Source organism: Anguilla anguilla, chromosome 1 (genome assembly GCF_013347855.1).
Source record: "Anguilla anguilla isolate fAngAng1 chromosome 1, fAngAng1.pri, whole genome shotgun sequence".
NCBI lineage: Eukaryota > Metazoa > Chordata > Actinopteri > Anguilliformes > Anguillidae > Anguilla > Anguilla anguilla.
In genome coordinates, this window is record NC_049201.1 from 2,363,254 (window position 1) to 2,377,938 (window position 14,685).

A 14,685-nucleotide genomic window follows, 5' to 3' on the forward strand; every position below is an offset into this window, starting at 1 on the left:
CCCCCAGCTGTCATCAATACCCGAGATCCGAGAATTCAATTCTGGCTTTGTCAGGTTTTGTAAAATGGCGTTCTCGAAAAGGAAATAAATACAGTGAAATTTTAAATAGGATATTGAAATCTGGCAGTGGGGACGGGAAGATTAAAAAAAAGGCTGGAATCAGTTTTTTCCTGTCTCTCTCTCTCTCTCTCTCTCTCTCTCTCTCTTCGGTGGAGACACGTGTCATATTAGGCTTTTGAGATGCTGAACTGATGATAAGGTGCTCCGCGAGGTTCGGGGGGCTGAGCGAAATATTTAGCGTGCGTGACCGCGTGAGCAGCTACAATGGGAGTTCTGTGGGACATCCCCCCACTCCCCACTAAGAAAGGACAATTTATTATTATTACTATTATTATTATTATTATTATTATTATTATTATAATCCATCCATTATTCATACTTATTCTTATTCTGCTTAATTCCTGGTCAAGGTCACGAGAGGTGCTGGAGCCTATCCCAGCATGCACTGGGCGAGAGGCGGGATTACAGCATTGACCGTTTGCATATTGCACTTTGACAAACACGATCAAGGAAGCCAACTCGTCCAAACACAGGCTTGCGGACGGACGGCATGGTTTCCGTGCCGACTGGCGAGCGTATCTGTAATTTTTTTCCCGCACCCCAACGTTGGAATAGCAGGGTCTTATTAGTCCTCCCCCCATAACCCCACCCCCCCCCCCCCACCCCGGAGAGCTAGAGAGGCAGGAAGTGCGTGGCACAGTCACGAGAGGAGGCAGCTGGGAGAGGGTAGCTCATCTCTCTCTCTCTCTCTCTCTCTCTCTCTCTCATCCGTACACATTCACGTGTAATTACCTTCTGATTCACCAGGGGCCAAGTCACTTTCATTTCGCTGAATGGCATTCTCCAAAAAAAAAAATTTTTTTTTTCTTCTTCTTTCCCTTTTTTATTTTTCTTTTCTTTTGCTTTCTACGTATAACGTTCAAGAAGATCAATTCATTATTTTCCTCAGCTCAGAGTGGCTTTCTTGGAGAGATATAAAGTGGGCGTCGTGAGACCGTCTCTCTTCGTGAGTTTGAAAGACCGTAAACCAATTCCAGCTCTATATGCCGGCCGATCAGATACGACAGCCAATCATATCATTCATATAAAAGTGGAGGAATAAAGTTTTCCCATCATACTTGAGTCTATTTATTTTTTGTATTCATTTTTTGGGCCAGTATCAAATGCAAGTGAATTCATTTTCCTTTTTTTTGGGTTATGATAGATAAAGCTGCCCCTCATGCTTATAAAGCCCTCACCCCCCCCCCCCCCCCCCCCACCCCCCCCCCCCACCCCAATCTCCCCCACCTCTCAAGTGAGCTCCTTTTCCTCTTTGTATGTCACACAGAGGACGCAATCTGGCTAAAATCAAAATTGGCTCTGATCAAATTATCTTTGGCGATTTGCAAAAGGAAAAGAAAACTGACATTGAAAAGACAGAATATCAGAGGCTGCATTTTTACACTTTAACCATGACCTGTGGCTCAAGGTCCTAAATTTTACTGTGTGCAGGTGAGAATTCAGGTGGGTTGGAAGCCCTGCTGGTGGATTCCACTCACTGCACTGACCTGCTGTCAGTAAGACCTGGTGTGGCTAAAACTGCTCATTACAGGAGACAATGTTTCCTTTTGTGATCCCAAGACAAACTCTAAAGGGTTTTTTTCCCTGTCAGCTCTGTTAGATCCAAATCCAGCATCACGCTGTACCTTTATCAAAAAGCAGCGCACACACCTGTCACCACCTGGGCTGGAACAGCCGTTGATTTCAGCTGAGATTCCTCTTCATCCCAGAGAGAATTCACCCGGTATTTCTGTTCAGTCCTCATGTTCACAGCACCACCATCAACCATCTCTTATGATGTCATAAGACGGATTGTCCTATAAGGACCAATGTGTTGCGTTTTTACATTTCTCTTATGATGTCATAATAGAGACTGATCTGGTGGTAGCAGCATGTTGATTGTTCACATTTCTCTTATGATGTCACAATACAAACCTACAAGATGGTAGGTTTCCAGGAACGGTGTTGGCTGGCCCTGACAGAAAGGATCCACCCTGGCCTGGCCTTGGACAGACTCAGGATGTTCATTACCTGGTTATTACTCAGCATGTAACTGCTCGATCAATGCAACTGATTATACAGGTAATTCTCCTCACCTGCTTTCTTGGGTCTGAATTGCTCGCTGATTTTAGGGTGAAAGCACTTAGCCAGTACCAAGCACAGCCTCAAACTCCAGCCCTCAACGCCTACAATATCAGCAGGTTTCTGCTTTTTCCTTTCATTCAAATCAATTTCATTTGTATGGCGCTTTCTACCGAAAAATGTCACACAGACCCAGAGTAACAGAAGGAAAATTGGGCAAAAACCCACCCTGAACCCTGAATGAAAAGAAAGCCAGTGAGGTAAAAACTCCCAGTGGGGAGAAAAACATTCAAACTCTGGCAAGAAAAAACTCCCAGATGGGAAGAAATCATGGGAGGAACCCGACTGGAGAGGAGGAGCCTAACCTTTGCTGGCCAGCCTGGTGTACAGTAGAGGAGAGTGGATGTCGCAGGAATGTAGTAATGGATCTATCACAGCTGATAAGCGAATGGGCTGAGCAGGTTACAGCTTGCGTATCAGCAGTCAGTTCGGGAGTTGACTCCTACTCCAGCTGGTGACTTCATGTAACTGCTTCGGGGCTAAAACGCATGGAAAACCAGCGGACATTGTAGCGCTTCTGGGGTCTGTGCTGAGCACTCATTTCCCTGTCAGTTGTCAGAGGGAATTATGGGTATTGGGGAGAGCGGGAGGGGGGAGGGGGGAGGGGGGAGGGGGGGTTCGTCCCTGGTGAAGTAGCCCAGGAGAAATGCCACAGCGGATTTCCCTGCATGGATATAAGGTCTCTGAAGGGATCTCAATCAGGATGCCTGTCACACCTGTCACCCGGGGATACGGTTACCGTGGTAAATGGCTTCGGATGGTGTCTCAGTAGTCGGTACCACAGCGTGCGCGGTTGGCTCTCCGCACCTGTGACTAATCCACCAATCAGAATGAAAAACAGCCTGAAAGCTGCCCAGTGAAGGAGTCGGGCCAAAATGAATTCCACTTTTTTACAGATACCGTGGCCTCTGTGAATTAGCGATTCGCTGGTATAATTTGAGCGTGTGACATTAATGTGGCTTTACCCGCAGGCGTTTGAAGCACGCAGCCGTTTAATCTGATAACGAAGACAGAGACATTCCTTTTTTTTTTTTTTGTGTTGTCTCTCTGTGGTTTAGTTCCAGTAAAGCCTCGGAATTCTAGTGCCATTTAGCAAAACGCCCCCCGTCCCGAATGTGTTAGACTGGAAGCAGAAGTCCAAAGATGAGGGATCGAGGTGCAGCGATTCCCTAGAGGGGGGATGTAAGGCCTAAGAGAGACTGCAAGTGCAAGAAAGACCAGACTTCTCAACTCTATGGAACATTAAACTGAATTACACAAACAGGGACAGAACTTACCTCCCGAATGAGCATTATATTAAATGAGCAATGCTAAAATGATGTTGCAAAAATTGAAATGATTTTCAGGTACGGATTTGTTTGATTAATCACGTTTAAAAAAAAAAAATAAACAATGGACATGGAGGGAGGGAAATGTAACTCCGTGTGCTTTTAGCAGTTTGAGCCATTCCAGATATTCCAGATGTTCCCCACCTGGAGAATTAGCCAGGTGTGTCTCTGCCCTGACAGCCTGCTCTGCCAGTCATTCAGAGTGCTTTCCCGCGTAATGTGGCCATAAATACGATTGGAAATATCGAACCGTACGCAGATGGAGAATTACTGTGCGTGTGCGAGGCTGGGGCTCTGGAGAGAGAGAGAGAGCGTGATTTATGCGTCATAAAGCTGACTTTTATACGCGGTCATATTTCAGGAAACGTGACAGTCATGAGTCCTCACCTGCAGGCGTTTTGAAATATGCGGGCCGTTTGATCCGATAACGAAGAGACGTTAGCCTATGCGTGTCGCGCGTGTGCTGGCGCCGTGGTTACCGCGCGATGCCGCAGCTGTTGAGGAGGCGGAACCCGCGCGCGCCAACGTGCTAACGTGCTAGTGTACCGCGCCGCGTGGCGAATCGCGGATCGCTCTCCGCTCTCCAGACGAGAGCTCCTGTCACGCTCGCGAAGGCTGAGTAGAGAGAGGGGACTTAGCGAACGCAGGTCCACTCAGAGCCCGTTGCATTCAAACAGAGATGCCAATGAGCCAATGTGGACAGATTTTCCGCTTTCGTCAGCCAAGTTTTCACACAGGCTGAAGACCAGACTCTTCAGATAGCATTTTGGTCCTTGTTCCCTCCAACAGCCCATCCCCCCCCCCCCATCCCCCCATTCATGCCCATCCCCACCCCTTCATGGGAGGGGGGTGCAGAGGAGAGAGTGATTGTTGTCCGAGGAGGAAGGTGGACTACCATGGATGCAATGCATGGATCCCTCCACCCCCCCCCCCCAACAGATGGCTCCCTGGGTGACTGCCCTTCTCGCCTATACCTACTACAACCCTCTCTGCCGCTCCCACCTTCTGATGTCAATTTGGCTTATGGAATTTTTACGGTTCTAGGTTGTATTTATTTCATGGTTTTATGTTTTCTTTTCTTTGGGGGGGGGGGGGGGGGGGGGGGGGGGGTGCCTGGTATGGATAGAGTCTGTATGTATGTATGTATGTATGTATGTATACAGTATAGAGTATGTATGTATTCAGAATAACCTCCTTTTTGCTCTTGGTTAGCAAAGTTAACCTGCCCCGGTGCTTTAGTGCTATGACCTCTGTTACCTCCGTGCTGGGCAGTGGGGAGGATGCCGTCAGCCAGCCCTGGCTCTATCGCTCATATTAATCAGGTGAATGCAGTCGTGTTCTGCTCCGCTGCTGGTGGCTGTGGCTAAGAGTCTGCAGAATGAATGTACTGCAATGTAATGATGTCTCTGAGCGGGGTGGGGGTGGGGGTGGGGGTGGGGGGGTTGGTAACGGGGAAAAAATTGAGTTGTCATGTGTAACGGTCCAGGAAGCTTCTCAATTTAGCTTCTCAAACGGGAATAAAAAATTCATTTGCATGGGTTCTTTCCTCATCCCAGGAGCGGGCCAGTTCTGTTCCTGAAAGGCTGTTGTTGTAAAAGCAGCGTTTCATTTCCACTGGTTTACCCACCGATTTCACCCGTTAATTTTTAAGCCGTATAACACCAGTTGCGGATTCACACACAGATTAGACCACAGCAAAGCGTTTAGTATCAGGACACAAGCGATGGCTTTCTGCAGCGATTCACGCACACACACACAAGCTTATTGCCTAAATAGAACTGAGTATATGAGCACTAGATCATGCATTTGGTCGGACTGTTTAAATACTTAAGTGCAGAATTTGGCGGAAGCTGCAGAAATGGCCACGGCCCTCCTTGACCTGCCGGGCCTTAAATGCGAACAAAAATGACCGCTGTGTCCCACCCCCCCCCCCCCCCCCCCCCCCCCCCCCCCCCCCCCCCCCCCCCCCCCCCCCCCCCCCCCCCCCCCCCCCCGAAGCCCGCTTGGCCGTCAGCCGGTCCCGAGCTTTTCAGACTCAGAGCTGTTGCTGAAAACAAATCAGAAAACATTTAACTGTGCTGCCATTCAGTCCCTGGTCCCAAATGACTTACAGAAGACATCAAACAGAAGACCGAAGATAACGGATCGAAGAGCGGCTTTTACGCAGAGCGGAAAGGTGTGGTCCCTAGAGAGACTGAAAGTGCAATCAGCGCAGGCTAAATTGTCAACTACCCTACTGAGCATTAAACTAAGTTTCGTAAAAACCAGAATAAAACTACCCGTGTGAGCATTAATCGGCATTAAATGAACAATGCGCGTTTCAAAAATCAAAATGACTTCAGGTTTTGTATTCGTTTTGAAGGATGGAAACATCAGTCCTTGTAGCGTGTAGCGGTTTGAGCCGTTCCAGGTTTTACCTGCTGCCCTGCCGGTGGATTCTCCTCACTGGACTGACCGGCCCGTTGTAAGACCTGGAGCGGCTCAAATCGGGCCTTTGCTCCTGATCCACATGACAATTACTGAGCAAAAAAAGCCCCCCCAGAACACAGTAAAAGCCATCAATAGTGAGGCCATAAATCTAATCAACAATAAAACCGCAAAACCGACAGAGCAAAACTGAGTAAATTAGGCGAGATATAGATGGCCTCGGAGGCCACGTTTTGGGGAATCATTCGCAGTAAAAGTTTAAGTGCTAAATCAACACTGTTCAGAATACTCTGAGCACATTGATCCCTCTTGTGCTAACATAAGCTCTGCTGTGGTTAAACATACAGTGCAGTGCACACGCTGAACATCTCAGGCTGCGTAGGACGGCGGCTCGTCCTGAATTATCCTGAATTTCTTCTCTTAAACGGGTTCAGGTGCGGTAAAAACAGCGAGATCCCTTTGTCTCTTTGTATCCAGGTGCAAAGATACGAAGGTATGAGAGGACGAGGGTGGGAGGAGGGGATGGTGGAACAGTGCCACCATTTTGAGATGCTTCACATTTATTTTCATCAAGACAAAGTGTCAGAAACGTAGAAAGGCCGCGTGAGGCCATGAAAAAAGAAAAAAAAAAAAAACTGGGTTTATCGCATCGCTGTTTCCCAAAGCAGGTGCTGGGAATCTCGTAAACAGCCAGGAGGGTCTGTCTTCTTTTTAAATGCTTGGATATGCGTGAGGAATCTTAATGACCAATAATGACCGTCATTATAACAATAGAGTTTTTCGCATTGCATTAAAAAAAAAAAAATTTTTTTAAAAGTGGGTATAAAGAGATTAAAAGAGATTATTCTCTGGGTGCTGGTGTGTGTGTGTGCATGTGTGTGCGTACGTTTGTGTATTTGTGTGCATATGCGTGTGAATATGTGCGTTCCTATGCGTCTACACACAGACAGGGTATCCAGTGCAAAATTCTCCCGCCCCAAAAAAAGACTAAAAAAATGAGAAGTCAGGATGGATGCGCCTTTCGTCCTTGTAGGAGTGAGATGGAGATGGAGAGTGAGATGGAGACGGCTCACGGCGGCAGGACTGGGTGATGTACGGCCGCAGGTAGTCACGCCTCGCTGGGTAATTAACAAACGAGGTGTGGGCTGGCGAGGGGAGGGTTTGATGGGGATGCATGGCTTTGAAGGGCCCGGCTGGCCCCGCCCTCCTCAGGGGCTGGTTAGGGCCGTTGATGGATGGACCCCACTTCAGTCTGAGCAGGTGGATGTCTGGCAACACGCACACACACATACACGCACAGGTACACACACACGCACACACACATCCTGCTCTGGCCCCCCCAGCCAGATGTGCACAGTTGCACTGTTGAGTGATGGAGAAGTCGGGGTGGGCCAGGCCGGGGCGGGGGGCATGGGGGCCTGCGTGGTGGTGGTGGTGGTGGGGGGGGGGGGGGTAATTATCTCTCTGGCAAACAGCTCTTGAAGGTCCTGATGTCCTGTCCCGCAGAGGCTGATGAACGACAGAGCTCCGCCCACTTTGGGAAGAGGCCCAGGAACTCAGCGGCGTCCGCCCCCCCCTAACCACCCGCTTGGTTTTTGCTGCGAGTTTCTGCTCAAGTTTGCTCTTGAGTTTCTGGGCCTGGTTGCCTGTAATTAAAAAAAAAAAAAAAAAAACATTGGTTCTTTGTGGAAGGAGCTACAGAAAATAAAACTGAATTGAATTATGTTTTTGGGGCGTGGAGGTCGGCCAGGCAAATTCAAACCCCAGTCCTGCATTGTTTGCATTAATAGGACGTTTAATTAGCACCGAGTTTCTTTGCCTCTTCGGGCAGTTCTGTGTACCAGCGTAGCTCTCTGTGAATGAGGGGAAAAAACAGCAGGAAAAAGGGTAAGATAGCATTTTTTCTTTTTCTTTTCTTTTTTTTTGGGGGGGGGGACAATCTATATAATCCTCAGGAATAAATGAGCGACTACAGACTTATGTAAACAACATTAATCTATTTTAGACAATGCCTGGGTTGGCTGTGGGGGGGCGGGGGGGTGGGGGGTGGTGTGGTGGTGGGGGGGTGTCCTGAAAGAGGACAGATATCCAATCTCCACAATAACAGAGCAAGTTGCTTAGTCAATGAAAGACTTTTCGGAATAAATGAATGCATGAAATTTCCCCCGAGGACTATTTTCATCAGAATATGCCATCATTTTCCATTTCTGTTTAATGAATCATGTGAATTATAGTGGTATTACAAATGGCAGTCTTTGCAGGCTATTAGTTTATTTCTTTAGGGGGCCTAATGGAGGACATGCTTCATTTGGGGCATCAGTTGTCCCCGAGCGACGCAGAATGAAAAGCATTATTCCTAACAGCTGCTCTTCCCAACGATCTTATCGGAACCGCGCGCGGCAGTAATGCGATGGGGTGGGGGGGGGCAAAGTTATTATTTCGACCCGAAATGTCTCAGCCTGCTTCATTTCTCTCCGATGTAATTCTCATTTCTCCCTCCCCCTAAAAAAAAAAAAAAAAAAACGGTCCCTGCCCTCCGCCCCTCTCCCCACAGATGTTTTTATATATTTAAACGCGGGACGCCGCGCCTGTGTCACACTCAGAAAGCCTCTCTAGTCAGGAGAGAGAGAGAGAACATCGTTTTAATTTGAGCGCCATGACGCTAAACGCAGCGCTAACAGACGGTTATGTAAGTAAATTCGGCCGCGGATTTCCCAGAATTATATTATCCAGGACGTTCAATCACGTTAGACGGTTTGCATTGGTTAAATTGGATAGATCTCCCTTTAGATCTCGCCAAAGGCTTGTAGGGTTCTTCTGTCTAAAAGGCGGGGGGGGGGAGGCACAAGGGTTTTTTTTTGCTCTCATTCATTGTTTTGTCTGCGGGCTGTTTTCGTACTGACACTCCGGTCCGCGTCGCTCAAAGGGAGTGGGTTGTGGGTTTTTGCGGTTATGCCCTTCGAGGCCGGGAGAGATGTCTCGTTTGAATTGAGAGGGCCTCTGTTTGACAGCGGTGTGAGAGCCAGATTTGCCCTCGGCCAGTTATGCCCAGCGAAGTGGAGTGCTGCTGCGGCACATGGCGGCAGGAGTACGTTTGTTTGCGAGTTGAGATGCAGGAGTCGGTGGGATGGCGATGGACCGTGGTGGGCTGCGCAGAGCTGAATGATGGACTGTGCAGGGCTGCGCAGAGCTGAATGATGGACTGTGCAGGGCTGCGCAGAGCTGAATGATGGACTGTGCAGGGCTGCGCAGAGCTGAATGATGGACTGTGCAGGGCTGCGCAGAGCTGAATGATGGACCGTGGTGGGCTGCGCAGAGCTGAATGATGGACCGTGGTGGGCTGCGCAGAGCTGAATGATGGACCGTGGTGGGCTGCGCAGAGCTGAATGATGGACTGTGCAGGGCTGCGCAGAGCTGAATGATGGACCGTGGTGGGCTGCGCAGAGCTGAATGATGGACCGTGGTGGGCTGCGCAGAGCTGAATGCTGGCTCGGCTACAGGGGAGAGGTGGGCCTGTAACTGAACGGATACAGAAATAGGACGAACGGGAAATTAAGAAGAAAAGAGGGAGCGTCTCTTTGTTTCAATTAACAAAATTTGTGAACTGCAGCAAAAATGGGGGAAAAAAAGAATTTTGAAATTGATGCCGTTAAAAAAAACAAGATAACCTGAAGCAATTTTTTTTTTTTTTTTTTTTTTTTTTTTTAGGGGGGGAAATGCTCCCCCCTTTTTTAAAATGCCCCCCCTCCCTTCCCATATTGTGTGTCTTCTCCCCATCTGCAGGAGCAGATCGGGGATGCACTCGTGCAGCGGTACAAACGATTTGTCATGAGGCTTTATCAGCTTCACTCATCTGACAAAACGAAATGTAAGAATCTCAGCTCTGCCTTTCAGCAGTGGAAGGGTGTAAAGTGTGCATTTCTCACACTGAAGTATTTCCACAAATCCATGAATCCTGAATCTACTTTATCAGTTTTTTGAGGGGGGGGGGGGGGGGGGGTTAATATGAGCCTGGCTATCCACATCTGCCCCCCCCCCCCCCCCCTCACACACACACACACACACACATACACACACACTTGTGATTTAAAATGTTCAGGATATTAATTTCTATTGCGTTACCATTTCAAATCCTGTTTTCATTAATCATAGGGAGCTAATGACTGGCTGTCATGGTTACCTACTGAGTGTTTTGAGTATTAATTCTGACACACGGTAGTTATGTGTGTGTCGTTTCAGATTTTATTAATCACAGTACTTTCCAGCTGAATTCGCAGTCTTAAGAGTGAATGGCACCTGAATGAATGATCTCTGCTACGAGAGGATAAAATAAGGAGAGAACTGCATTAAGAAGAGCTTTATTTTATCATAACTGTGTTCTATTTATCTTCTACTATGCTCTGTTTTATTTTTAAATCTTTGCGATCTCTATCATTTCATTCCAGTAATTCTTTCCCTCATTTCCCCTTTTTTATTAAAAATTATTATTTAATATTTCCTTTTGAAAATAATCATTGAGCTGTTCTTTTAAAGACGCTTTTGAACGAGCGTTCTTTTGAGTTGGCTTACTTGTATTATTCACTCTTCTCGTGTATTTTTTTTTAGTTTTTATTTTTGTCCTTGTTGATCCATCCTGAAACCACTGCGGGAAGGTCAGCACGGGACTTAAAATATCTGAAGGACTGCTGTCTGTCATATTCCCTGACAGGTGTGACACGTTCCTATTGATGAGCACACTCACCTTAAAAATGCATGAGACCTGCCTCTGAGCAGGACCACTTCAGCTCCTGCAGCGGTGTTATAAAGCAGTCAAAAACAGTCAACCTGAAGGTTACCTTGTTCCTCATGTTCTACCTTTTGAGGCAGTATTCAACTTCAACTACATTTGCAATTATGTAAATACATACACACACACACACACACACACACAGATACATACAAAGCAATTATATAAATACGTACACACATACATACATATATACATGCATGCATGCATGCATGCATACATACATACATAAATGCATACATATACACAATATTTTTCAATATATAAGGGATACACACAATTAAGGTATATAAGCTACATGTCCTAATGTATGTCCCAAATACACAAATTATTTCCACTTTCAAATATCACAATATATTTAAAAAAATACTTTGCTGTGAAATATATATATTTTTCGATATGTTTTCTAAGGCGTTCAGAAGGCGATGTGTCCGGTATATATTGCGGTGTATTCCGTGTGTGTGAGAGCGGCACCGTGCCGTGTGTGTGTGTGTAACGGGCCTCTGTCATGTTATAGTGGCCCAGAGGAAGACGGAGATCAGCCCGCCAGTGTGTTACCAGTCAGGGCCTATTACGGGGATGTTACCATAGAGATATCTGTAATGAGGTTGGAGCATATCTATAATGAAACGGAACAGTTTTTCCTCTCTCTCTCCGTTCATCGCATGTGCCGGTGGGAAAAGGGATAGCGGGTGAGGGGGTGGGGGGGGCGAGGAGCGGTGGAGGGAGGGAAGGAGGGATGAAGGGAGGGGGGGGGGGGAATGGGGGGGGGTGCTGGGCGGAGGTGGAGCGAAAAATGCGAAATGGAAAAAACGGGTTTTGTAGCGAGCGCACTGCTTTTTAATGCGGCTCTCTTGCCAAAATGAAATAAAGCGAAATGAAATGAAATAAAATAAAACGACTCCACAGTGCGGCGCAGCCCCGAACAGAGCCGCTCACTGGCAGGCCCAACGCGCTCCGCGGTGATTCTGGGAGTCATTCAGGCTCGCTGGAACATTCTGAATGACTGCTGATTGATTTTCTCTCTCTCTCTCTCTCTCTCTCTCTCTCTCTCTCTCCCCATCACTCTCTCTGTCTCTCCCCCCCTCTCTCTCTCTCTATACCTCTCTCTTCAGCAGCCATTGTAAATTGTGGCCATAGGGGTTTTTTCTCTCTCTCTTTTTTTTTTCTGACAGGGAGATGATGACGAACCCGAGGTAAAGCTTTTGGCCGTGCGTGGCCACGCGACGCTCCTTCCGTGTGAACTGGGATAGCGCCGCTTCTCCACTGAGATGCGGGCTTAACTTGCTTCATTATCTTTCTCGTTAAAACGAAGCACAAGCTCCCAGATTAGGATCCATTCAGGAGCTTCAGGGGAAACAGGAACAGCGTGCATGTTTCAGGCAGGTAATATATGCACATATTTCTACATTTCATAAATGTAGTGTTTTATACTTTCCGATAAAATAAACCCTGTTTGTTTCCTGCGCGCAGTGGAACAGCTCAGTGTTCTGATAGGAACAGCTCAGTGTTCTGATAGGAACAGCTCAGTGTTCTGATAGGAACAGCTCAGTGTTCTGATAGGAACAGCTCAGTGTTCTGATAGGAACAGCTCAGTGTTCTGATAGGAACAGCTCAGTGTTCTGATAGGAACAGCTCAGTGTTCTGATAGGAACTGCTCGTTCTCAGCTTCTTTTAAAAAAAAAAAAGTTTGATCCCGTTTTTCCCCCAAACAAACTCAACCGAATTTGACAAACTCAACCGCCAGTGATGTCAGGAGGAGGTGCTGTCCTTGCTGCTTTCCACAGTAATGAGCGGTGAGACCAGCCCCCCCCCCCGCTAGCTTGTGCCCCCCCCCCCCCCACCCCGGTCATTACTCGGTGAGCCTGAGCCAGCTGTTGTCTCACCGATGCCAACCATGCTGCCACTGGGACTCGAACTGCCATTCGAGAACGCCCAGGCTCAGGCTTTCTGCTGTGGGATGAGTGGGCCTCATTCACGGAACATGCGTACGATCGTATCTGATCGCAGACTGCGGGTAAGAATGTTCTCCCAGAACTTTTCTCGGCATTCGTGATTGTTTTTCTCTTATCCACATTTGTCCACGGCTGTTTCCTTATGCAGGTCACGTGAACAGGACTGCGCATAAGATTTACAGACAGCCGGCATTCATCATCTATCTCATACGCCTGAGATACGCACAAATCTCATTTTGTTTTTGTTTTTTTGTAGAGAATTTTTTTAAGAACGAAAGTAAGAATAATCTAAGAAAAGTTTTGTGAATGAGGCCCAGTGTCTTTACCGTGTGAGCCACTCGTGAGGCCCACCGTGGGAGCTACTCTGTCTCGTATCTGACCTGCGCTGTCGGGGTGCGGCAGGTGAGACAGGGGCGCGGGTGAGACAGGGGCGCGGGTGAGACAGGGGCGCGGTGCCAGTTGGATTTTCGGGTGGGGAGGTTTTGGGTTCGGGTTCGGGGCTGGCGATTCCCCTGCAGGGCACCGTATCGACCCGTATCGACAGGAGACACAGCGCCCGTCATTAGCATGGTTTCATGCTAATGCTGACGGCTTGTAACAGTTTAGGGACGCGTGGAAGCTGCTGATGCCACCTTTTCCTGACAATCTAATGCTGTATCTCCTGAGAGAGCGAGAGATAGAGCGAGAGAGAGAGCGAGAGAGAGAGAGAGAGCGAGAGACAGAGCGAGAGAGAGAGAGAGAGAGTACGAGACAGCGAGAGAGAGAGAGAGAGAGAGTAAGAGACAGCGAGGCAGCGAGAGAGAGAGAGAGACCGAGTAAGAGACTGCGAGAGAGAGAGAGAGAGAAAGAGAGAGAGAGAGAGAGCATGAGAGATGGAGAGAGAGCACGAGAGAGAGAGAGACTGAGGAGTCTATTTCAGTGGTGTTCAGGGGGCTTTCTTTCAGTCAAAGAGATCTAATTTAATTGATTCCGAGCATCAGTGTATCGTTCCCTCAGTCACACTTTCCAGTCAGTGACTTATTAGCATTTAAATGGGAGCAGATGTGGCGTGTGCCTAAGTAATGCTCAAGGTAATATCTCCAATGTTTTGTCAGCTGAGAGTGGCACGTGTCATTTCCTGCAGCTGTGAGAGACTGTTCCTTAAGCATGGCGCATGGCTCGTGAGCTGAACTGGTGCGCTACAAGCTCACTTCCCTTGGGACCTATTGGCCCGCAATGCAATGGGGCTTAAACTTTGGGTTACGCATCAGACCCTTTCCTGGGTCCACATTGTATTTAAAATGGTGTGTAAGAGCTAAATGTTTTGCACATACTATTTATATAACAATGCATGACAAAAATATCGATGGGTTTATTGCTTTCATACGCAGACAGCTTAACCCTTTGAAGAGTGTGTTTTTTGGAACATCTTTTCTGAATCCTAAATCAGCGTTCTCAGTCACCAGTAGTGACTGTTACATCAGCATTAGAATGTTCGGTTAGGAACATTCCAACCACGTATTTGTGACCTCACACCTTAAAGGGATGGTGAAATGCAGCAGGTTTGGAAGGAGAGCGTATGCTCCTCGGCACGTGACTGACGCACACAGCCAGCTCACAGCTGTGGAGCGGTTCAGAGTTTGTCAGAACGGGGCAAGGTGAACCCCTGTGTGGGTCTAACAGCACCGTGCTCAGCCCATCAGCTTCAGATGAAGCTCAGGTCCTGAGCTGCAGGCATTGAGCCCTTTCTCCTGCGAGCGGGGGGCAGTATGGGTATGTTAAACACGCAGGGGGGCAGTATGGGTATGTTAAATGTGCAGGGGGCATTATGGGTATGTTAAACGTGCAGGGAGGCATTATGGGTATGTTAAACGCGCAGGGGGCATTATGGGTATGTTAAACACGCAGGGGGGCATTATGGGTAGGTTAAACTGCTCTCTGTTAGCAGTGCAGACGGGGATATGAGCTG